This window comes from Pinus tabuliformis, chromosome 5_2 (genome assembly GCF_031772625.1).
Source record: "Pinus tabuliformis cultivar Carrire ecotype Pingquan chromosome 5_2, CPIR1, whole genome shotgun sequence".
In the NCBI taxonomy this organism is placed as follows: domain Eukaryota; kingdom Viridiplantae; phylum Streptophyta; class Pinopsida; order Pinales; family Pinaceae; genus Pinus; species Pinus tabuliformis.
Genome location: NC_142306.1, coordinates 186,347,426 through 186,374,196, shown reverse-complemented (window position 1 = coordinate 186,374,196; position 26,771 = coordinate 186,347,426). Strand labels below are relative to the sequence as shown.

Genomic DNA, 26,771 nt, shown 5'->3' with positions numbered 1-26,771 from the left:
TGAGGAACGAGTGATAAAACGGGTAGCAACTGATTCCAGGTAGGGTTTGGAATTTTCCAATCACAGCAGTGTCACAAGGATGGCTAGTGAAATCACTCTTCGCAGTTGTTCCTCAAAATGGGTAAACAATCAAATGGAGGTGAATGATCAGCCAATGAAAAAGTGGAGGTGACGGTGCAAACACGACCAAGGCTTTAACGGCTGAAGTACTACATTCACGATGGTTATTTACCGGGGAATAGTTCATTTTTTAACGAGCTTAAACGCGGGGGGAAACATTTGCTCATGTCTTATGTTTATTTTTTAATGAGCTTGAACTATGTGCTAAAACTGCTCGATTAATCCAGTCGTGTGATAAGAATGTCTCATATAAAACGACAACTTTTAGAGTTTTGCCCCACATCCTTTCTTTATGCAAGTTAGGAGATGACCAATCCTACGAGTTTAAAGGGTTAGAGGTCCTACAAATTTAAAAAATAAATAGTTGCTCTTCGCTTGCACGCCAAAAGGCTTGCATGCCCCCAGGTATAAAACAGAGTTTCAAGGTTACCCCTTCTTTAGTCCATTAAAACATTTGTTTTACTGAGAGAGGCCTACCTCTTACAGGTTACCAAAGATTGTTCCATTTACAGCGCAAACAAAACACTTCTTCGGCGATGTCTACCGAAATAGACAAAGGTGAGTGAAGGAGGCTACTCCACTCACATAACTTTGACAAGGGAATCTTGTTCTAGAATAACCCCCTTTTCCATTCACGGACGGGGGTACAGACTAGTCATATTCTCTCGCGGAAACCTACCCTATACCCGAAGTTTTCCTGCCGAAGCAGACCAGGGTGCATGCCCCCTAGGTTTCAGTCATGTCCCCCCGAATCACTCGCGCTCATTGGGAGGACAGACTAGAGATTGAGACATTTCTTGCGTGAAAAGACCATTCAGGGATGGTATATGACTATTTGCTATGCGTGATCCGGGAAATGAAAGCTGGTCTACGAGCTTGACCACTCTTCCTTCGTGTGGAAAACACATCACTCTAAAGAGTGATGAGACAATGGCTCTCATGCAATAAATATAGTCTCGTCCAAGGAGTAGATTGTAATCCAGGGGTCCTTGAACTACCATAACGTTCATGTGAATGGTTTTCCCTCTCAATGTTATGGGCACATCGGGAAGGATCCCTAACAGTCGACTGGTTCGTTTATCAAAGCTTGTTAGATTTCTCATCTCAGGCAAAAGCGATGGCATACCAAGTGCTTTCCAAGCAGTTGAGGAAAGGATACTCATAGAAGCCCCTTCATCTATGATGGTACCAGCCATAACCATTCTATATATTTGAACAATGATTTGGAATGGTATATTAGCTGGTAAACGGGGTCTGCCTAGTTGATTCCAGTCGAAGGAGACAACTAGGTTGCTTGGAGGTGGGACCGAATAGACGGCCGGGTACGACTTTGACGAACTTCCTTCCTGCGGTAAAGGAACGGGTAAATTGCCCCCATGTTCGTTGGAGTCTGTGCTTATGAAAAGAATTTGGACGGTGTCATCCTTGTTCTCTTCGGTGACTGTATCATCTGAAGATGGAACCTCTGAAGGCAAGACTGGGTCAACTGCCGCCTCGACCTTTTGACTTTCGTCTGGTATGGATTCAGATGGTTTATCTTCAATGATAGATGTTTCGGCCGACCACCTGAGCGGGCCAACCAGATTTTCAACTAGTGACAGACTCGGCAAGAGTTTTTTATATCCAGGAGGAAGTCGTAACGGTGAAACCGGACGATCATCCAAAACTCTTTTAGCTTTGTCTATGAAGGGACAACGGTGGACGGCATGATTGCCTTCGCACAGTTTGCAAGGAAATCTATATTTTCCTTTTTGTCCTGGGGCTTCACTTTCACTAGTTGACGGTGTGTTTTCAACATGATCATCAGAGGTTGACGACACCGGGTTGTGCAAACGAGGAGACCAGTCCCTTAAGATCCAAGGGATGCAAGGAAAATCTCTGTGATAGTGATCTCCTTTGCAAATGACACATGGAGATTTAGACCTAGTCGGTGCGGTGTGTGGTTTTTCGCTAGACGACACTCGTTTGCCCCCATTCGCTTTTGGCTCCTTCTTCTTCTTCTCTTTCTTCTTCTTTTCCTTCTTCTCCTTAGGTACTTGACTTTTGGCTTTACCAGCCCCATCAAGCGAAGAGGAAGGAGGAGAGGAAGAATTAGAGGAAGTAGAAGGTTGGTGGGTAACTTTGGACTCGTCTAATTGCTGATTCGATTGTTCAGGAATTGTGGTGTTCTGAACGAAAGAGGTTGAGAAGAGCCATACAGGCAAACCAATTGTCAGTCCTGGAAGCGACAATGTGGCCATATGAGGGCACCAACATCTCCCCAAGAGGAGAAGGGACTAGGATTTCCTCCAAGGGGAATTCCTTGGTTGGTGGATTCCATTTTCTCAACCCAAGATCAACGTAGGAAAGGGTAATGAATATTCCGTTTAAAATAAATTTTAGACGCTTTGACACAACTTGTTTTTTCAGTTTTTAAGAGACGAGAAAAAACAAAATATGACTCTAGTCTCCTTCGATTTTTAATGAGCCTGAAGTGACAAGTGCTCAGATGGACCTTTTCCGTTAAGGAGTATGAAAAGGAACGAAAGGGACTGCTCTGGAAATCTAGGTAGAGGGATTACCAAACCAATCGAAAAACTGCAGAATACTTTTTACGGTACGGCAATCAATCTTCCCGAATGCTGTGTTCAGTGCATTGCGATCGATAGGGCTGCAGACATGGCTTCCTATGGATAAAGGATTAAGCCTATTGGGGTCTCCCAAAATATACTCGATGGTACGTGGGAGCACAAGTCCGTACTGGCACTTCTCGTCTCAAAATGGAGGAATCACCCAACCATCAGTGAGAACAATAGTTACCAGGCTTTACGACGCCGGAATACGTCTCTAGCCCAGACTTCTAAATGTTGTGCTTTAAGTTCCAAAGCGTTGTTAGATTCATTGAATTTATTTTAAGTTGATCTTGGTTATGAAGTTTGCCTTTCGGGTTCACCACGAGATATAGATGTAATTCCTAAAATGCAATCTAAGATGATAAACAAACTTTTTATCTCCTTTATGCAATGAAAATCCTAGCTACTAGGGAAAAGAAAGACAAAATCTTTTCACAAAGAGCAAAGAGCACACTCTAAATGCACTTTCCTAAATCAAGCCAATCAGATTGTCTATATGCAAATGCACATGCACGTATTTGTTTTCGACTTTCTTAGTATATGAATGCTAAAAAGAAAGTTGATGCACAAATCTGAATTTCTTTTCAAACGACAAATATCAACAAGTTTCTTTTCGAAATCAAAAAATGGAGACGATCACAACACCTTACGATTTTGAAATGAATACTTGTTCTCGACACTAGAAAATTACAAATTCAGACCAAAGGCAACAGTAACAGGATAATCGACCATTAACAGCAATTAAACTTTTTCCTATGATTGAAATCGACACTTGCGACAGTTTCAAATCAAAGGACGACAATACGATTACGCTACTTTTGCAAAGAAGAACTGTAAACGACTCAAAAAACACACAAAAAACATCTATAGTCCTTCTGTACAAAGGAGGCGGAATAACAGCAAGGAAAAGGGGTTTCAAGCAGACATATACTGATCACATGTAGCAAAATTCAGGAATAGAACTGGAAAGAATGAACCATAGAAGCCACAACTGCATAGAGCTAGTCTGATCAGCGCACCTGTAACACAGAGAATCTGAAATGCAGTGCAGGTTGTCCACTCAGGAAGTTCGCTGAAATTCAGAATCTTTGAACAGTACCTGCGTTGGGCCAGAAACGAGACTCTGTTCGGGTTCCGGGTCACAGTCTGCAGTTCAGTTCTTGGGTTTTGGCCGAGCAAAAAGCAATCAGTAATGCAACAATCAGGGGTAGATCTAAGGAGGATCTAAGAGCTATCACAAGGGCAATCAGATTGTTTGTGAATCAGTTGTTTAAATCATAAACAGATCCAGTAGATGGATTGAAGTAGCAGTTGTCTACTTTGAATTTGTTATGGCAAATGCAGTTCGAATGCTACTTGTAAGTTTATGAAACAAACAACAAAGAATGATAAACAAACAAACTAATTAGTTCCCCAGTGGGGAGTTGCCATTTTGTTACAGGGAAAAGAGTTTATTTAGAATTGCTCTATCCCACTAAGGTGTGACAGCTGCCTTAGAAACAAACAAAGAAAAGCTACTTTTGTTCTTCCTTTATGAATTATAGATAGAGAGGAACAGAAAGACCAACCTCTGTCTTGCGCCAATCTCCTGATTTGATCCCTCTCTTCTTTGATAGTCCTCAGCTACCTGCTCCCTTGAACGCCCAGCTTCACAAAGTACCTGTAAGATCACAGAAGCATAGCACTATACAAAGACATGGATCTATAATCATAAACAATCTAGGGTCAGATGTAAATTGACCATACAAATGTAACAAGCATCAATGACACAAAAGCATGGAGGAAAACTCAAATAGCTTTTATTGATAAACAAGAAAAGAGCCAAGAGGAGTTACAACCGGTTGTTCTAACCCAGCATCAACCTCCCAGCAAAGAAGCCCCTCTTCACCTCAAACAAAGCTTAGATCACCCAACAATCTGATGTTTGTCTCAGGAAACCAACAACAATTCCTTACAATATGCAAAATTCCAGCCTTCGGATCTCTGGGATGAGGGATCCATATATAGATATCTGTAAGGGGGATGAGTCAGCTTGTGATTTGATTAGTGTCTTCTCTCTGATAGTTCTTGCTTCCACTTGGAGACTGAGGGCCTCTTACTCATCCTTGGTCGAATTCAGTGAGGCAAGTGTCACAGGAGAAGATTCTGGAAGCTTCCATTGCCTCTCCACCTCGCGGAATGACACTGCCATTTGTCATTTCTCACCCATCGCACCCCATAGAAGGGACTTTTGAAATGCAACGCACCCTCACAGTGTATTTGGGTGAGATGCAACGCACTTAGCCAGTGGAGCAGCTGCAATGATCCTGTTTTGACCAATTCTGAGCAGTTTCTCATGGAGAACTTCTGGGAGAAGTTGTAATCTGTTGACCTTGTTCCTTTAGGAGTTAGAACAACACTTTTAGGGACTTAGGAGCCCTTGGTTTATGGACATTTCATGCTTGGGGTTGTAGGGCCCAAAAATGTCTATAACACTATGGTTAATCGAGGAAAACCAAAATCAACTATGGAAAGCCATGTTGAACATGGATGATAATGGTTGACCATGGGCGGCGATGGTTGGGCATAGTGGACGATGCATGACCATGGTTGATAATGGTTGACCAAGGGTTACCATGATAGACTATAGATGACCATATTTGACCATGCTGACTATGGTTGACTATGTAGACTATGTATCACTACATCTGACCATGTTTAATTGTGGTCAACTATGGTTGATTATGGTTTCCCATGAAAGGCTATAGTTGATTATGGTTGACCATGGTTGATAATGGTAACCATTTTTCCACTGTTTCCCATGTTAATCATGATTGAATATCGTTTTCTATGGTTGATCATGTTGACTATGGTTGAGTACAATTGGAAAAGGTAGACCATATTTGACTATGAAAGACCATGTTTACCATGGGTTATCTTGATTGTCCTCAGTTGACTATGTATGACCATGGTTAGCTTATGACATTGGGTTATGTTCATCACATTACAATGCTAGATTTTGTTCAACACATTATGACATAAGGTTATGTTTGTCACAATGTGATGTCATGTTATGGTCATCACATTGCAATGTAGGGGTTTTTTCATCACATTAAGATGTAAAGTCATGTTTGTCACATTGTAAAATGGGGATATGTTCATCATATTGCAATGTTTAGTTATCTTTCTCACACAATGACATAGGGTTATGTTTATCATGTTGTGATGTCAGATTATATTCATATCGTAACAATGTTTGGCTATGTTTTCCATATTATGGTGTTTGGTCATGTACTTCACATTGTGACATTGGGGCATGTCCATTGCATTATAATGTTGGGATATCTTCATCACAATGTGATGTTAGGTTATATTGAATTACATCACAATGTGATGTTGTGAAAGTTTATGTTCAACACATTGTGGCACCAAGATATGTTGGATTGCATCACAATGTGATGTTTGTGAATAGATAGGTTCAAATGTGACATTGGGATATGTTTTTCGCATTGTGACGTTGGGTGATGTTGGACTGCATCACAATGTGATGTTTGTGAAGGGTTATGTCCAACTTCAACATTTGGATATGTTCATCACATTGCAACCTTGTGCATATGTTGATCACATTGCAATGTCAAGTTATGTTCATCACAAATCAACATTAGGAATGTTCTAGTGATGGGTTATGTTCATCACAAAGCATCATTAGTAATGTTCTAGTGATGTCAGGTTATCACATTGTGATATTGGAGAAAGGTTGCGTTATTTTCAATCACATTGTGAAATTTATCTTGGTTTAGTAATGCGAAATCACTATGTTCATGAATTGTTATTTTACAATGTCATGCTTTTCAGGGATTTTGTTAGTTTGTAAAGTTCCTCAAAGGTTTTTTCATATAACAATGCTTATCATGGTTGAATTATGTTAACCATGACTTGTTTATTTGGTAAAGGGTTAATATGGACATGGTTGACTAAGGTTGAATATGCTTACTTTCAACACATTGCGACATTAATTGATAGTTATGCTAGATTAAGGCATTAGGTATGTTCATCAGAATGTAACATTGGGTTATGTTCATCACATGGTCATTTTCATCGAGGATTATGTTAAATTGTGATGTTCCCATATGATTATGTCACTTTGTGGCATTCATCTAGTGACATCTACTCATGGTATTCATTCACCCATGGTATTTATCCACCCATGGTATTCATTCACCCGTGGTGTTCATCCACCCATGGTATTGTATGTGGCATATACCCATGGTATTCATCCACCCATGGTATTGTAAGTGGCATATACCCATGGTATTTACCCACACATGGAATTTAGCCGTGGTATTGTAACTAAAAAAAGACTATAAGTAACAAGTCACATTTTGTAAAAGAACATATTGTCCATCATAATGTAGCTTTAGCAATTATTATCTATTTTAATAAAAAAAGTTTCTTTGTGGTTTTATTTGCTGTGTGTTCTCTCTCTTTTTTTCTTTTCTTCTTTTTTTTTCTTTTTTTTCTTCGTCTTTTTTCTTTTTTCCTGGCATTTCAATTTTTTAGATCTTGGGGGCCTCCCCCAAGATCCGGCTCATTGTTGCACTTTGTCAAATTGCTACGTTCATCTACGGTAACATCACATTGCAATGTTCATTACAAGTTTTCACACCTCGTGACATTCCTTAAGGGTTTTGTTTGAGTGAGATGTTGTTGAATGGTAATTGTGTGGTCTAAAATGCGGATGCAAATTAGAGTTTAATTTAATGTCAACCCGGGAAGGTAAACTTAGAAGTGCTTATCTAAAATATATAGATCTAGAGAGATTCCTAATAACTAATCAAGCCTAGATCTAACAATTGTTTGAGATCTATGATTCTCTTACAAGAATACTTTCTACAAGATCTCTTCCAACATTAGAACATCTAATAATAAATTAATAGCTAAAATGAAATACACCTAGATCTAATAATTGTCTGAGATCTTATGGTTCTCTTACAAGAATACCTTCAAATAAGATCCTTCCAATATTAGAACATTTAAGAAAACTTGAAAGCTGAAATCAAACAAAAACATAAAGTAAATTATATACAAATAAGCATGCAAGTGAGGCCATGGGGGCCCTCCATAACTCCACAAGCACACCACTTCAATGGAGACTCAGATGTAGAAGCAAAATTGAAGTATGATCCTTTATTTCAAAATTCTAAGATTACAAAAACTTCCAGATTACAAATGGAGGAGATTGTACTCCTATTTATACAATGGGATGAGTAACAAACTCATAATGATCATCCACAAATCTACTTTCCCATTATTACAAAATATGATCCCACAAGTCTCTCAAGCATTTTTAACTACTTTCCCATTATTACAAAATATGATCCCTTTGAATCCTGCATAAATCTCTCACATATCTTGGATAAGATATGCCAACCAAATCCTCCATGATATTCTCCTTAGGAATTGGATAAGATATGCTAACCAAATCCTCCATAATTTTCTCCTTAGGAATTGGATAAGATATGTGAACCAAGTCCTCCATGCTTTTCTCCTTAGGAATAGGCTTGCATAATTATCTCCTTAATATGGTGGAGGAGATATGGATAAGTCTCTTGGAATTAATTCTTCACATATTTCCTAAACATCACAAAACTCACATATTCTTGAGATATATAAAAATATGTATATTTTCTAATAATTAATCATAAATTCACTTGTAATACAAAAATGAATAAAATGGAAAATAAGAAGGTGAAACCCAAATGTATGTATGAAGATGATATGATAAAAGGTTAATGGGATGATGAAATGTAAGGAATAGTGAAGAAAAGGGTGGATGAAAATATGACATTTATGAGTCCCAACATCCTTCCCAATTGAACTTGTTGCATGTCCTCATGCAACCATGCATGGGTCTCTTTAAGAACATTTGGCATCTTGAACAAATTTGGCTTTACATGATGATGTCTTTAATGATGAATGTTTCCAGGATATGTGAAAGACATGAGTAACAACTTACATTTTCTTATGGTTGGTTCTTGTGTGACAACCATGAATACAAAGAATGTTGGTTCTTGTGTTAACAACATTCATTTCGTTTTCTGTTCTCTTTTCTTCAATAATAATGTAGACACTCACTGGAAATCATAAGCTATCAATGTGCATAAGAAAACCCTTTTGTAATATTAATGAAGCATGCCAATATTACGTATGAAGCAAAGTGCAACAAAGTATCATTGGAAAATAAATGTTGGTGAATGGTAAATGAGAAAAAATGGAGTGATAGTGGTGAAGAAATGGAATCATGGAAGTGAATATGTAGTGTGGTGAAGAAATGGAATCATGGAAGTGAATATAGTTCTCCCCCCCTCAACTGAATTGGTTGCATGTCCTCATGCAACTTGACATGGCTCATGAAAGGAAATGTAGCATGGTGAGGGAATTTTCCAAAATATTCAAGTTAGCATATAAGTAATTGCATGATTAAAGATTAGAAAAGAGCATACCTCTACTTACCCAAGAATGATGAATGATGTAATAGGAATGTAGCTGCTGCTGCTGCTGGATCAGGAAAATGTGACTGATGTTGTTGTAACTGGATCCTGGGAAATGAAGGAATCTAAACTGCTGACGCTGAATCATGGAAAAGAGAAACGCTGAAAGTGGAACTGTGGTACTTGCATAGATCAGAATGAATGCTGCTGTAACTGCTGAGGGAGTCGTGAAAAAGTGTATAGTCTTCACCCGCTACAAACTCGATGGTACAATTCTAAACATGCGAATGAATGCGTCGATGTCGAGCATGAATAGAAATCATTGGATTACCGGCCATTGATGTATGCCGTTAACCAATGCAAGGCAACTCATCATTGATGTCAATGAGTGCCAAGGTACCCGAGTACATCTTGCGAAGTGCGAATGGATGTGTCGAGGTCGAGCCACTTGCAAGATCTGAAGATCAAGGGACATTGATGTATTCACATGATCGTCAGCGAGAGAACTTGCCATTAAGGCATGCAAGCCTCTAGGTACTCAAAAGGAACTCTAGTCTATTTCCCAGATAAGGTGCTGATGTCGATGGGGCAAGACTTCTTGAAAGGTGGGCCTTAAGGAATCCCACATCAGTCAATGCGAGTTTGTACAAAAAGATTTAGTAGGACTATAAGTGGATTAGCATGGCGAGGAAAACAAGGCAATGTAATCATGGAAAGGGAATGACTTCGAGCATCCAAAAATGGATGTAAGGAAATGCATGGTGTATGAAGATGAACTCTTGCTGTGAAAAATGGATATGGAAATGTCATGCTTTATGAATTTACAATTGGTGGAATTCAAAATGTGCTTCAAAAAGGGAGGTGCAAGGTAGTGGTTGTGGAGTTGGATTTGTCTTTAGAATTTTTCATGAATTGTAGTCTTTGGAAGACCAATTGTCGTCACAATGTAATCTCCTTATGATCACTTGATTATCCTGTAACCTGTAAAAAGAACTTGGCAGAAATAAAACATAAGTGTGTTCAAGAAGAAATGCCCATTTCCTTCATGATTCTTACGCAAAAATTTCATACCAAATAAAACATATTAAGGGCAATCAAAGTGTTGAAATTGACTTAATCATGATATTCCACGGCAACGGTGCCAAAATGTGTGGTCTAAAATGCGGATGCAAATTAGAGTTTAATTTAATGTCAACCCGAGAAGGTAAACTTAGAAGTGCTTATCTAAAATATATAGATCTAGAAAGATTCCTAATAACTAATCAAGCCTAGATCTAAAAATTGTTTGAGATCTATGATTCTCTTACAAGAATACTTTCTACAAGATCTCTTCCAACATTAGAACATCTAATAATAAATTAACAGCTAAAATGAAATAAACCTAGATCTAATAATTGTCTGAGATCTTAAGGTTCTCTTACAAGAACACCTTCAAATAAGATCCTTCCAATATTAGAACATCTAAGAAAACTTGAAAGCTGAAATAAAATAAAAACATAAAGTAAATTATATACAAATAAGCATGCAAGTGAGGCCATGTGGGCCCTCCATAACTCCACAAGCACACCACTTCAATGGAGACTCAAATGTAGAAGCAAAATTGAAGTATGATCCTTTATTTCAAAATTCTAAGATTACAAAAACTTCCAGATTACAAATGGAGGAGATTGTACTCCTATTTATACAATGGGATAAGTAACAAACTCATAATGGTCATCCACTAATCTACTTTCCCATTATTACAAAATATGATCCCACAAGTCTCTCAAGCATTTTTAACTACTTTCCCATTATTACAAAATATGATCCCTCTGAATCCTCCTTAAATCTCTCACATATCTTGGATAAGATATGCCAACCAAATCCTCCATGATCTTCTCCTTAGGAATTGGATAAGATATGCCAACCAAATCCTCCATAATTTTCTCCTTAGGAATTGGATAAGATATGCCAACCAAGTCCTCCATGCTTTTCGCCTTAGGAGTAGGCTTGCATAATTACCTCCTTAATATGGTGGAGGAGATATGGATAAGTCTCTTGGAATTAATTCTTCACATATTTCCTACACATCACAAAACTCACATATTCTTGAGATATATATAAAAATATGTATATTTTCTAATAATTAATCATAAATTCACTTGTAATAAAAAAATGAATAAAATGGAAAATAAGAATGTGAAAGCCAAATGAAGATGATATGATAAAAGGTTAATGGGATGATGAAATGTAAGGAATAGTGAAGAAAAAGGTGGATGAAAAATGACATTTATGAGTCCCAACAGTCATGATGCATTGTGATATTCATCTTTGTTGACCTATATCGAAATGTTATGTTCCATATTAAGTAGGTCAGATTGCAACATTCATGAAGGGTTGTGTTATGCCACAAGGCATATATGAACATTACCATGGGTGACTTATGGCCATTTTGATTGACTATCCTTGACCATGGTTCCCACATCACTATGGTTGAGGAAGATTGATTATATTTATGTTACATTGTGACATTTGTGTTCGCTGACTTATCTCAAATGCTATGTTCCTCAATAGTTCTACCACAGTTTAATGTCCATTAGTGATTTCATCACATTTAGATATTCCCGAAGGTTATGTTTGATTTTGACATTCCCAATGGTTATATTGCATTGTGAAATTCATCTTTTTTACTAATGGAAATTTATACATTTCTCTGTGACATGACATTCATCAAGGGTTTTATTGCTTTTTAATATTCCTCAAGAGTTTGTTTCATTATGATGTTCTTGAAAAGTATGATGCATTGTGACATCCATCTTAATAGACTTACGTGGAATTGTTGTGTTCCTTAATATTTTTGTTCAATTTCAACATTCATCATCAGTTATATTGAATTTATAATACTTCATAATTATTATATAATATATTTTTAAAAAGAGAGAATATATTTATATAGTTTTGATACGAGAGATATATAAATGCAATTTATAATTTAAGAACAAATTATGTGATAAAATAAGAAAAAAATATATTATTAACTAATTTTTTCCTTTCATAAATATAAATAATCACATCCTCAACCAAAAAACATTTTATTCTAATTAAAAAATAATAATTTTAAAAAATACAATTAATATATCTCTCTCTATATAAATAAGAATGTATTAATAATCTTAAACAAAATATTTATTCCGCTGTAATCAATTGTTAAAAAAAATCTTATTTACATCCATGATATGAACAAGACCATTTATATTAACGCCCAACATTTCATAAAGTCCCTTTGAAAGTGATATGTTTATCTTTGAAAAAACGTAGAATATATTGTCAAAGATGTAGTATTGTTCTCTAGTTATGCTGGATATCAGATTTTGTGAAAGACCAAAAAGTTGTTCTCCCTGAAAATCTTATATAAAACCAAAATAAATTTTGAAATTTTAAAGTTGTCCACAAACCTTACTATATATACACACAGAGGTAAAATTAAAATATTGAATAAAATAGATCACTTATTACTTTAAAATAAACCTAATTTATAAGAAAAGACTCTATCTTAAATATTATTTATTGATTTAATTGCAAATTTAAACCTAAAGTGTAAAAATCAAATTTTATTATTAATATAAATTTATTAATATTGAATTTATAAGATAAATATTAATGTAAAGTATTTAACATTAAATTTATTAATACAAACCTATCAAATATATAATAAACTATGTTTTATAAAGTAATAAATGAAAATCTTAATAATTAATTAGTATAAAGTCATTTTTTAATTTATAAGTGTCAATAAGGTTTAGTTCTATTAAGACGCAAATATTTTTTGAGTACAAAAATTTGTATATCTAGAAATTTGTTCTCTCAAAATACTTACTAAATCCAAACCTAAGATAGATATATACAAATACTTTATTATATTATTTATATTATACATAAATTTCAAATTTTTATATAAAATTATTTTTATTTTTAATTTTATTAAAATCAAATAATGCATATATAATTACATGTATATGTGCATGACATTTTTATTTAACATACCTTGTAATTTTTTAAATTTAAATTTTTAATATGACATGCATAACATAAATTATATATACATATATAGAGAAATACTATTGTAAGTATTAAGTTTTTATATTGTTATTAACTAAAATTAAACATGAAGTTTTGAAATATCATGGCTATGAATACGAATTATTATGTTATTTTAATTTCTTTAAAAATGTAATATGCAAATTATGAATTTTTTGAAGAAACTATCTATAATTTTAATAACAAAAACAGAATTACAATATAACAAATTGAATTTAATCAACTTATTATTATTTTTTATTAATTTTTTAGTTTTCCCATATTATTGTTATCATCATCATATAACACTTCACTACAACATCTCCCCCATAATGAAGAGGATATATATATATATATATATATATATATATATCTTTTTGGTTAAATTTTTTTGGCATTGGATACTGCTCGGGGAAGAAAGTAAGTCTCCCTCCTTCCCTGAAATAAACATAGTGGTTTGTTGGTACTAGGCCAACCCTCAGTATAGACTCACTTAAGAGTGCAACAAAATTAGTCTATTACAAAGCATCAACATGTCAACTTACGAGACTTGAACTTAGGTGTGGAGGATAACAACTATTCTAACCACCCAAACTAAACTCAATTGACTATATATATATATAATTTTTAAAAAATTATCTATAACTTTATTAAAAAAACAAAATTACATTATAACAAATTGAATTTAATCAACTTCTTATTGTTATGTTTTATTAATGCTTTAAATAATCCCATATTATTATTATCAACATCTCATAATCATGAAGAGTATATATATATATATATATATATATATATATATATATATATATATATATTGGGCATTGGGTATTTCTCGGGGAAGAAAGTAAGCCTCCCTCCAAACCCAAAGGAAAGAGAGTGGTTTGTTGGTACTAGGTCAACCCTTAGTATAGAATCACTTAAGAGTGCAACCAAGTTACTCTATTACAGAGCATCAACATGTCAACTTACGAGACTTGAACCTGGGTGGGAAGGATAACAACTATTCTAACAACCCAAACTACTCTCTCTCTCTCTCTCTCTCTCTCTCTCTCTCTATATATATATATATATATATATTTTTAAATTTAATTTTAGGTCTAACACTTCATTGATTTAACACTCCACTACAACATCTCTCCCATATTAAGTTGTAGATTGTCTCTTGATGCAATAATGAATAGTTTAATACTCTGTAAATTGTTGTGGATATTCCATTGGATAGTTTGTCACAAATAATCTATTAAATTATATTTGAAATTCTAAAACCTACATTATGAGGGCTAAGATTTCCTTCGATTTCTAGATTTGTTAATTACTACGTTATACGTATGCATGCAATAGATAAAATATGGAAAATAGAGAATACTCAAATAAAAATCTAAAATCATAATGAACACAAGATATGATCTCAGAAGTCCTTACAAGAGAAAACCTTACTAGAAGGTGAGGTTGCTCTCCTCTTTCTTTTTCTGAATGGAATGAATGCAAGTGAAAATAAGTGAGACATGTAGCCCATGGTTTGCTACAATACAAAATCCTCTCTCTCTCTCTCTCTCTCTCTCTCTCTCTCTCTCTCTCTCTCTCTCTATTATATATATATATATATATATATATATATATATATATATATATATATATATATATATATATATATATATATCCACTCTTAGATACTATGTATGGAATAGGATGCACTCGAATAGAATGGAACCTTTTTTTTCCACTTAAGTTTGACTCCTTCAACTTTTACTTAGAGTTACAATCTTAACTCTTCTAGAGATTTCTTCATCATGATCATGTGGATAGCCTCTTTCCCATGAATAATTGGGGTCAATGTGGCATCCTATCAAATCATAGTGGTCAAGACAAGAAAGTTAACTTATAGGTAGCATAACTTTTGCATATAGACATTGATTAAGCTGATTCTTACTTGGTTGAGAAGGAATCTACGTGTAGAATAGTTCTAGGGGGTGTGGAATTTAAGAAAAAAAATTTAATTCCCAATTTTTTTTTTTTAATATCTCAAACTACTTTGAAAAGTTTCAAATCCCAATTTGTCAAACTAAGATTCCTTAATAAAAATGCTCCTATAAAATAATTCCTCCGCTTTTTCTAATCTAAAAACATCAAAATAAAAAAAAATTAATATAATACCAATATTTATATTATTTGATAAAAATTAAAATACACACTCACAAAATAAAAATATTAAATATAAATTAAATAATTTAATAATACAAATAAGAACTATAAATAATGAAAACCATAATAATCAAGAATAAATACTTGATAATCCAAATACAAGCATAACAAAATGAATAATGACATAACCCACACCAAAAAATAATTTAATAAAAATATAATGCAATGCTTATATGAAAATAAATAAAAGCACAATAAATTAATAAATAATTTAATAACATAAATGAAAACCATAAAATTCATAATAAATAATTTAATAATGCAAATGGAAACATAAGGCATTAAATAATAATGTAAATAAATAATAATATAATGTAAATGGAAACCTTAGTTTAATAAATTTATAAATAAGATAATAATTTATTTATTTATTATTTTCAAAAATTAGGATAGCATTGTATTGTTATTCAATAAAAATATTATATTTATATGATTATTGGTCTATTATATGGGAAATTAAACCATAAGTTTAATGTTAAAATGATTATATTAAAAAGTTTATAATATTTATCTAGATATCTAAGTATGAGATTATTTAGAAGGCTAGAAAAAAAATATAGTAGTAAGGCTATTAATCTTGTAATTCTCCTAAAAATTATAGTATAGCATAAAAAAACGAGTTGGCCAATAAGAGAGTTCACATAGGTGGGTGTTGGAACATGTTCATCATTCTCATTGTTGTTGAAGTTTAGATTAGGAAATTTTCTAGCTAACACTAAGACCTTTTTGTCCAATTTATTAACCTGCAATTTGAGGGCACCTATGTAAAACATAATTTCTTGTTGGGATTTTCTATGCTCAACCAGAACCTTTCCCATTATAGCTTTAATTTTCTAATACAAATTGATAATTTTCTTGTACTAGGTAACTTGTCTAGAACATGTATTACCTATGCCGAAAATCCATTTCCTAACATTCTCTTATACATCAATGTCTGAAAGGAATCAACATGTTCCACAATATCCATCTCTTCCTGGGTAGTCCAAGTAGTGTTCTCCCAATAACATCTCATTAAGGCTTCTGCATTGGCCTATGACCATGTTCGAGGAGGATCCCCTATTCTATTTCTTCCTCACCTAGAGTGAGAGTGGCCACAAGGAGGCATGGAAGGAAACAATGATGTGGTAAGGAGAAGGATAAAAGAGTTGGATAAAAAAGAGAGAAAAAAAGGTAGGCACCAGTAGAGTAGCATTTGGAGACATGAAAATTTCATACAAGGAGAGGATGGGAACTAAACTCTAAGAGAGGGAAGTGAGGGATAAAACAGAGGACTAGGGAAATTAGTAATGGAGAAGGAGCACAGAAGCAAAGGTTGAGACAAAATGAAAGGAGAAAATAACTGAGAAAATAACCATTAGATGTCACTAAAAAATAGGGGGAAACTATAGAAAACTAGATGATCCCAAGGTAACTTACCTAGATACAATGATAAGGGTGGAGACCAACATCATTTGCAGAGATTTTAGGTTCTCCAAGCCATAAATGTGAACAAAAAACCATCCTAATTGCTGATAAAAGCTCACTTTGATCATAATAAGGTTGGAACACAAGATGGGTCATTAGATGATGCAATGGGATCTCTGATATGTGGTTAGCCTTAGATTCTCCTAGTCGATGAATAACACCCATGACCTTATTGCTATCCAATTATCCATATGCCATGAAAAATGGAGGTAGTAATAACTTTGTAGTACAAGGATCCTCACAAGATGCATCCTCGATAGTCACCCTTGTGGGAAGGCAATGAATAATATATTAACACAAATAGAAATGGATGAAGCAAATAAAAAAATATAGGTATATAAAATGAATTCATGGAATGAATAAAATAAACAAAATGGTAAAATGCGCTGTAGTCATGATTGGAATGAAAACATATAGTTTAAATGACAATGATTAAAATAATTGTAACAATAAAATGCATTGAATCCTAGATACAACATTCAACAAGTGCATGAGGCGTCTTAATAAGAAAATACTTATAAATGCTCATGACATTAGAAAATAAGGTAAAAATTCTAGAGAAAAAATCCCGAGGCACATACGATAATAGAGAGAGGTTGAGGGGAAAATGAAGAAGTGGATTTTTTATTTTTTTGATAAAACCTCTGATATAGCTTTTATAGTCAAAAGATTATAATGTAGGTAATGTTGCAAACTAAATTTCATTGAAGAACATGGTGCATAAAGGGACTAAAAAACACAACAACAACAACAACAATAATAATAAAAAGAATTTATGTGTAGGCCATAGTGTAAATATATGTGGAGATGGTGTACACACGCCTAAAAAACAAAGTAATTCCAAACAAGAACACATTAATTTCAAAGAAAAATCATTCTTGTTTGAACATATAAATGGAAAGTTTCAAAATAATAGGGAAAATCTTGCATAGAACCAATGGGATACTATCTAATGATGAATGATGCCCTACTCACTAGCTGGTGTTATTGTACAAAAACATGCACATTTATTGTCATTATATTTCAACCTAACTATAGATATTATGGTTTTAAATCTCATTTGGAAATAATTTCCCCATGAGTAAGATTTATTTTTTCCTACATCCCTACTTTCCAGGTTCTAAAACATCCCTACCAAAGGTTAAATTTGATAGGTATTCTCTCTCTCTCTCTCTCTCTCTCTCTCTCTATATATATATATATATATATATATATATATACAGAAGACAAAATAAGTTAGTGATTCTCTCTCTCTCTCTCTCTCTCTCTCTCTCTCTCTCTCTCTCTCTCTCTCTCTCTCTCTATATATATATATATATATACACACACAGAAGACAAAATAAGTTAGTGATTCTGTTGGAAGATACTCCAAGATAAGTATCACACTATGCATCACCCATATATATATATATATATATATATATATATATATAGATATACAGAAGACAAAATAAGTTAGTGATTCTCTCTCTCTCTCTCTCTCTCTCTCTCTCTCACACACACTATGCATCACCCATATATATATATACAGAAGACAAAATAAGTTAGTGATTCTCTCTCTCTCTCTCTCTCTCTCTCTCTCTATATATATATATATATATATATATATATACACAGAAGACAAAATAAGTTAGTGATTCTGTTGGAAGATACTCCAAGATAAGTATCACACTATGCATCACCCATAATACCAAGGTTTTAAGATGAGACCTAAAGGTAAGCATAGACTCTCTCTCTCTCTCTCTATATATATACAGAAGACAAAATAAGTTAGTGATTCTGTTGGAAGATACTCCAAGATAAGTATCACACTATGCATCACCCATAATACCAAGGTTTTAAGATGAGACCTAAAGGTAAGCATAGACTCATCCATAGTGGATCATTGGACTTATTAGAAAAAAACTCCTCTTTGTCTTCAGTCGCACCATGTGATCCTACATTATACACACTTAAGCATAAAGCTTGAATATTGTATTCTAAAGATTAAAGGATGAGACTCACAAAACATGTCCACGCACATGGGCCATTAGTATTATATATAAAACACTAACTGAATTTTCTTGTTTATGTAGGTGAAATAGTTGTATTTCATTTGATTTTGAGAGTGTTATGTATTTTCTTAGGGTTGGCACATTGGTGATAGATATTGGGTTCTATAAAATGGGTGTATTTATTAGTTTGATTAGAAAACAAATATATTTTGTGGTTGGATATGGAAATTTCAAATGTGTGGTTACCAAGTCTATTATGTTTTTGATGCATTCACACTTGAATCTAAACACAATTGGGTTTGTGCTTTTTAGGTGTTAACATGTTCAAAATACATGCCCATGTGTTATTATTGTTTGAAATGTTATAATCATCCCAAATTCTTATCTAAAAGTGGCTTCAAACTTGTATTATTATTTATAAGGCCCTCCGTAAGTCCAACTCATCAAATTGAAAACTAAAATGGATTGTTCCTCTTCATTATACATTATAGTTAACGAGTTTGACCAAGCTACTTGAAAACATTTTAAGAATGGTTTAGAATAATTTGTAAAACCTTTGAAATTAAGTAAGTAGTGACTATATATAATTGTACCAAATCATTGGCTAGTTTAGCATGAAGAATGAACATGGTTGAATATGTTTGATCTTTTTAAAGTAGTATAAAACATATATATCTATGCTATTACTTTGTTGAAGCAGATATTATGGTCAAACCAGAATTAAGAAATTTACTAACACAAAACACAAAATTCATATGAACAAAAATCTATTTTTACATTCATAACAAAAATTAAAAAAAAACACATAACACATGATACTTAAATGAAGGTTAAAAAAGAGAAATCAAATGTCATGTGAAGGGAAATTTTAAAAGGAGGCCCTTCATAAAAGCATTACTTGATGGGTAGGAGATCTTGTAAAATTTATACCTTGATCCATACATTTTAAGTCCAACTTGGATATATGAATTGTTGGGCGCAACCCAACTTGGTCCAAGTTTTGGTCAAATACTCTGCATTTTGAGGAGTGGAGTGCATGGATTTGGCGAAGTTTTATTCATCGCGCAATGTATAGGGGCTTTGGGGTGGGTAAAAAGTCCCTTATTTTGTAACATGGTTCAAGTATTAGCCTGTTTTTTTGTCGGATCCATGGTATGTGGACCATGGCCTTGAAGTAAGAAAGTCTATATAAAGAAGATGTAATACTTTGTCGAAATAAGGTAAGCACAGATAGAATTCATAATTGAACACATTTTCTGTGTCTGTGTTTTGGGGAAGGCTCCACATCTAAGTGCATGGAGGTCTTGAAGAATCTGCATCTCATTGCGCAAACCACTTGCAGTTGGGTGCACAGGTTAGAGAAGTGCATGTATTGAAGATCCTTATTAATAAAGAAGAAGTTTTGGCGAAGTATTGAGTATATTTCTGTGTCCATTATCTGTTGTTATATATATCATCATGTATGCTTTTTACTGAAATATGTGAAAGAATACATGGTATACTGTCCTTTGTTATGTTTATGCATTAAGTACCCATTTATGAAGTTAATCATCAACGCGAAGTTATTCATGTATGCGAAGTTGTAGATAGATATAAGACATAAGTGAACACACGGGCGCCACAACGCGGATATCCCTCTGGTTACAGAAACTTGGTTCTGCAACCTCTCATAACCGCTTTGGGTGACACTGCGATCTGCTTGCAGGTCGTTGTCAAAAGGGCCAATGGTTGAGGGTTTTGTTGGTGCAGAGTACACTCTGAACCTGGGTCAAGCTCCCTTAAGCCAACAAATGGTTCCATTGTTGGGACCGAGATCTACTTAAGAGATATGTTTTGGCGTCTGTCGAAGAAAAAGATCCATGAGTGGGTTGAACAGAAAGAAAGAGAATTTACGGAAAAATAGAATAGAAACCCTCGATTATTAGCTGAAGACTGGTTGCAAAAGTATATCTTCAAAGAGAAATAAGAAATCTTCTTTGGTTTGTTCCACATTGAATTCTACAAGTGGGTATCTAAGTTGACTGAGCATAAGACTTGTTTCAAGAACAACGAACCTAACGAGTGGAGTCCTGAATTGATATGGTGACTTAAGAATGACAGTAACAATATCTCAAGGGTTGTTGATTTCTGGATCGATAGCATTTTGGGAGGATTTATCACTGAATTCACGATAGATGTGATTGTATCCTATAGCGAAGCTGAACGAAGATTTTTCAAAGGACCATGAGGTAAGTTCTTAAGATCTTTTAATCTCTGGATTAAGATGTTATTATTCGAAAAGGGGATTTTGTGAATGTAGTCAGATTAATGTTTGGACGAAGAGGAAATAAGCCTGAACCAGGGTCTACGCGAAGTGGAAAATGATATAACATAGATTTGAAGAATTTTATTGAGACTAACTATATCCCCTTGTTAGGAGGATCTGAGAGTGAAGAAGAAATAAGTAACCGTACAACCCCACGACATTCCCCCTCCCATCCTAAAGGCGCATCAAAGTTAGGAGTTGAGAAGAATTAGGGAGTCTTTGGGATTCCCCATCCATCCACCCCCCTTACACCCCATCACCCTCCCCATAATTACCCTACACCCCCACCCCCTCCCCCTCCACCTAGCCCCCCGAGAAGGAAAATGGACGATGACATTAAGTTGCCTATTTTTAAAGGACTGGGATCAGAGGATCCTGATCAGTTATGGTTTGTAGCTGATGTAGTATGGGCAACAAGACAAATCACTAATGATGGTGCAATGAAGGCGCAACTTGTCACGTCGCTGCGAGAAAGAACGCTAACCTGGTATATGGAATACTCTATGATTAACTCGACTTCTTCGTTGGATGAAATTAAGAAAGCACTAGTATGAGAATTCAAGAAGATGAATTTAAAATCATAGTGCATTATAGAGCTAAAATTAATAAAAAACACAATGATTGAATTTGTGTGGGAGTTGGATCAATGATTCAAGGTGTTGATGGGTCAAGTAAGCTTTAATATACCCCCAGAACAACATAAGGAATGGTTCATAGTCGTGCTACTGCCACATATTAGGTTACATTTGACACAACAGAAGATCGTGACTCAAGCTGAAGCATTGGAGATTGCGATGAAGCTGGAAGCTTTGCTAATTGGAGATACTCATGCAGGAGTATAGCAGATATAGAGTCAGCTAGCCAATTTGACCTTGGAATTGCAAGATCTCAAGAAAGGTAAAGAGACTAGATTAGAAGTATGGTGTACAAAATGCAAAGCAGAGGGTCATTATAAGGATCAATGCCCTGTGTTCAGAGATTATTTGGCAAGTGGAGCACCTAATCCAGTAAACCCAGGTCTGTGGTGCGAGATTTGTAGAATGAGAGGCCAACATCGCTCTGAATATTTCTACCTATTACAGAAGTATGTGTAGACCCCAAAGCAACTATTTTGCAACTTTTGTAGGTCAGTAGGCCATGATGAGAAAAATTGTCGAAGTTATGACTTGATGATGGAGTGCACTGCTGATGCTTATAGACTGCAAGCTAAAGGACATACTCATGAGGATTCAAGCCAACACATTGGTCGAGGAGGATTTCATGGACAAGGATGAGGATGAGGACGAGGATCTAGTCGAGGATGTGGCCAGATTATCTGTTATAACTGTGGACAGGTGGGAAACTTAGCAAGAGACTGTCAGAACCCTACGACAACCTGTAACTACTGCAAGTCTTTCAATAATGTGATAGAAGAATGGCTTACCTTATTGTGAAGATGCAGGAGAAAATAAACGATCAGCCTACAAAAAATATTCAAATGATGACCATTGAACCAAGGGAGGATCAATTGCGCATCGACATTGTAACAAGAAGTAGAACTACGACTGGAAATGATAAATCCAATGGGAAAAAGGAAGCTGGTGCTACACGGGTAAGAAAAACTAATGAAAAATCTTCTGTATTTGATATCCTGAAGAAAAATAAAGTATTCATGGAGGTGAGGCAAAGCTTTATGGATGATGGGACCTCGACCTCTATCGTGCAACCAACTCAGAAGGATAACTGCGAGATAGTATTGGTTGCAACACAAGATGTGGATCTGAATATTTTGAAGTCTTTTCTACAGACTTTCATGAAGTCGTTGAGAAATCAAAAGGCCGTAGAGGGATTGGAGGAATTGATAGACTCTTGTTCTCCTAAAGAGGTACCACAAAGTGAGATGCGTGTAGTCAATAATCTACACAAACACAAGAAGAAAACTAGAAAGGAGATGAGGCTTACAATGCAAATTGGAGAATACGACATGGATTAGGTTATCTTAGACTTAGGATCTGATGCCAATGTTTTGCTGAAGAAAACTTGGGAATTTATGGGTAAGCAGGAGATGCAATGGTCAACTATTCATCTGAAAATGGAGAATCAATAGAAGATTGTCCCTCTAGGAAGATTGTCAGGTATCATAGTAGACATTTATGGAGTGTGCACTACCACCGACTTTGAAGTGATTCAAATTGTGGATGACAATAATCCCTACCCCACATTACTTAGATTGGATTGGGAATTTGCTAACATGGCTAAAATTAACTTGAAGAAAAGGAAAATGACATTTAAAAGCAATAATATGAGAGTTATTGTTCCATTAGATCCATTGGAGGGAGCAAGGTATATTGAACTTGTCAAAGAAGAATACAACGTAGATGACATTGACAACATTTATCAAATAACAACAAAAGAAGAAGAATGGATTAACCCTACTACAGATGGAAAACTAACTTGGGAGCAAGATAGTTCTTGCACTTCAGATTCAAAAGAGGAATTAGAAAACTGGCAGAACAGGTTACATGAAGTGTCTACAAGGCGATGTTCAAGGATCACTAAAGCAGTGCGTTGTATGACAACTGAGGTATGTGATTTATCTTTGTATGATGGTTTGCGTAATATAAATACTTTCTTTAGAGATTATGAAATATGGGTACCCAAATGTTAGAGATTTCTAGCTTTGTATCAAGCACTGAGGGCTAATCTTGCTAGATGGTGGGGTACTCATAAGAAGAATATAGGATACTGGCAACAATGTATAAGATTGATGTGGGTAAGGTTTGGTCAAGTAGAAACAGAGCTTGTAGACAAGTATAATGGCTAGAATGATCCTAGAGACCACATACATCTCTGTATGGAAATTTAGGGAGAAATTACGTGAGAAGAATGGGTGCATGGCTTCATCCATACCCTAGAGACAATTCCTTAGAATTGGTATTTGGAAACCGAGCTTCGACATGGTACTGCTAGCTAGGCATAAATGGTTGATGGATTTATAATGACATTCAGATTTGAAGATGATTGTCCACATATAGATGCAACTCTGAATATAGTTAAGAAGAATATTTTTGAGAATGAAGTTCTAGTTATTTGGCAACCTAATTGGGCTGCGCAGATATGTAATGTAATGGAATGCTATAATCTCACTGCGGAGGAGGATGAATGTCCTCGCAATATTGATATCAAAGAATCAAAATATCATCGAAAAATACATAGAAATGCCTGATATAACGAATCCATTGAAGACGAAGAAGGTCAATATAGGGTCAGAGGTTGAAACAAAGTATGCAAAAATAGGAGATTACTGGGATGAAGACACAGTCAGCAAGATAACAAATCTCTTGCATGAATATTAGGAGTTATTCCCCACTAATTTTTCAGATATGAAGGGCATATTAAGAGATTTGGAGTTATGAGGATTCCTTTGAAGCCTGATGCGAAGCCTGTCAAGAATAGACCTTGTAGACTGAATCCAAAATACAAGGAGAACGTGAAGGGGTAATTAGACAAAATGTTAACAGCTGGGATAATTGAACCTATCGAAGAGTCAGAATGGGTAAGTCCCATGGTGGTTCAGGAAAAGAAGGTGAAAGGGGAAATAAAAATTTGTGTTGACTTAAGGAAATTGAATGATGCATGCCTACATGACCCATTCCCTACACCATTTACATATGAAGTATTGGACAATGTAGGAGGGAAGGAGGCCTATTCTTTCCTAGATGGCTTTTCAGGATACCATCAGATTCAAATTGCGCTAGAAGATAGACATAAGAAAACGTTTGCTACAGAGTGGGGCTCTTATCAGTACATGGTGATGCCTTTTGGATTGAAGAATGCACCTGCTATCGTTTCCATAGATGTAGTTGTGGCCTTCAAAGAATATGTACACAAGTTTCTGGAAGTATGCTTCGATGATTGGACAATGTTTGGGTTATTAAATAAGAATGTGACAAGTTTAAGGTTGTTGCTGGATACGTGTAGGTAGTACCAGATCTCATTGAACTTGAAAAAGTGCATATTTTGTGCACTAATTGGTATATTGTTGGGACATGTAGTTTGTAAACAAGGACTAATGGTGGATCCTGCGAAGATCACAATTATTGTGAATCAGCCAGCACCAAAAACAGTGAGATAATTGCACACAACACTGGGACACATTGGCTACTACAGAAAGTTTATAAAGGGGCATGCACAGATAACTGTGCCGATGGAGAAATTGATGAAGAACGCTGTGACTTTTCGATGGAGTGAAGAGTGACAGGAGAGCTTGGACGTACTGAAAGAGAAGATGGTAACTGTGCCTATTCTAGTTTTCTCGGACTGGAAGGAGTCCCATTTACATGTTGATGAATCTTGCATAGTTTTGGGTGTAGTGCTAATGCAACGAGGAGCAAAAGAAATTGATCATCACATAGCATTTTCAAGCATGAAACTATACAATGTGGAAAAGAACTATAGCACGATAGAAAGAGAGGGATTAGCTATGGTATATGCATTACATAATTTCAGGCACTACTTGTTGGGAGCGCATTTCAAAATGTTCACTGATCACTCTGGATTGAAATATTTAGTGAATAAGCCTATTTTAGGATGAAAGATCTGTCTATGGCTGTTATTATTTCAGGAGTATGACTTCGAAGTTATAGTGAAGCTAGGGAAATTAAATGCTGGGCCTGATCATCTATCAAGAATAGAGACAGGAGAAGAACCCATAAATATTGAAGATAACCTTCCCGATGCACAACTATTTGTAATTAGATTCGTAGATGATCACTTTGCAAATATTATTCAATATATGGCCACAGGAATGGCACCCACAAAGTACACTATGAAGAAAAAGAAGGAGTTGGTGATTCGAGCAACTGATTTCTCATTGATTTCTGGGCACTTGTACAAAATGGGACCGAATGAAGTACTACGCACATACGTCCTTGAACACGAACGATGCAAGAAAAGCCACTGCGCAGAAAATCTTGAGAGTCGGGCTATGGTGGCCCACATTACATAAGGATGCAAAAGAATTTTGTCAAGCATGTGATGTATGTCAAAGAACAGGAAATCCATCTAGAAGAGACGAGATGCTGCTAGTACCATAGGTAACTTTGCATGATTTTGACAAATGGGCTATTGACTTTGTTGGACCTATCAGTCCGTCAGGAAAAAAAACTGGTGTGAGGTATATCATCACTGCCACTGATTATTTGACAAGATGGGCCGAGGCACAACGGTGGAGGAATGCAGGGCAGAAAATGCTGTGAAGTTCATCTTTAAAAATATACTATCCAGGTTTGGCTGTTCGAAGATCTTGATGAGTGACCAAGGCACACATTTCTTGAACAAGACCATCAAAGCACTAATTGAGGAATTTCAGGTTTACCACCAGAAGAGCACTCCTTATCATCCTCGGGCAAATGGAACATTGGAAGCTTTCAATAAGATTATGGAGAATGCATTTACCAAGGTATGCAATGTGAATAGAGATGACTGAGATTTAAGGATTCTACCGGTGTTGTGGGCATATAGAACAACATGCAAGAAATTGATAGGGTAGACACCTTTTAGGTTG

General features: G+C 35.1%; 1 pseudogene; it reads left to right on the top strand.

The window, feature by feature from the left end:
* LOC149158180 (putative polygalacturonase At1g80170) overlaps positions 1-26,213 on the top strand; it is a 32,252-nt pseudogene extending 6,039 nt beyond the window's left edge.
* Positions 26,214-26,771: the final 558 nt, after the last annotated feature.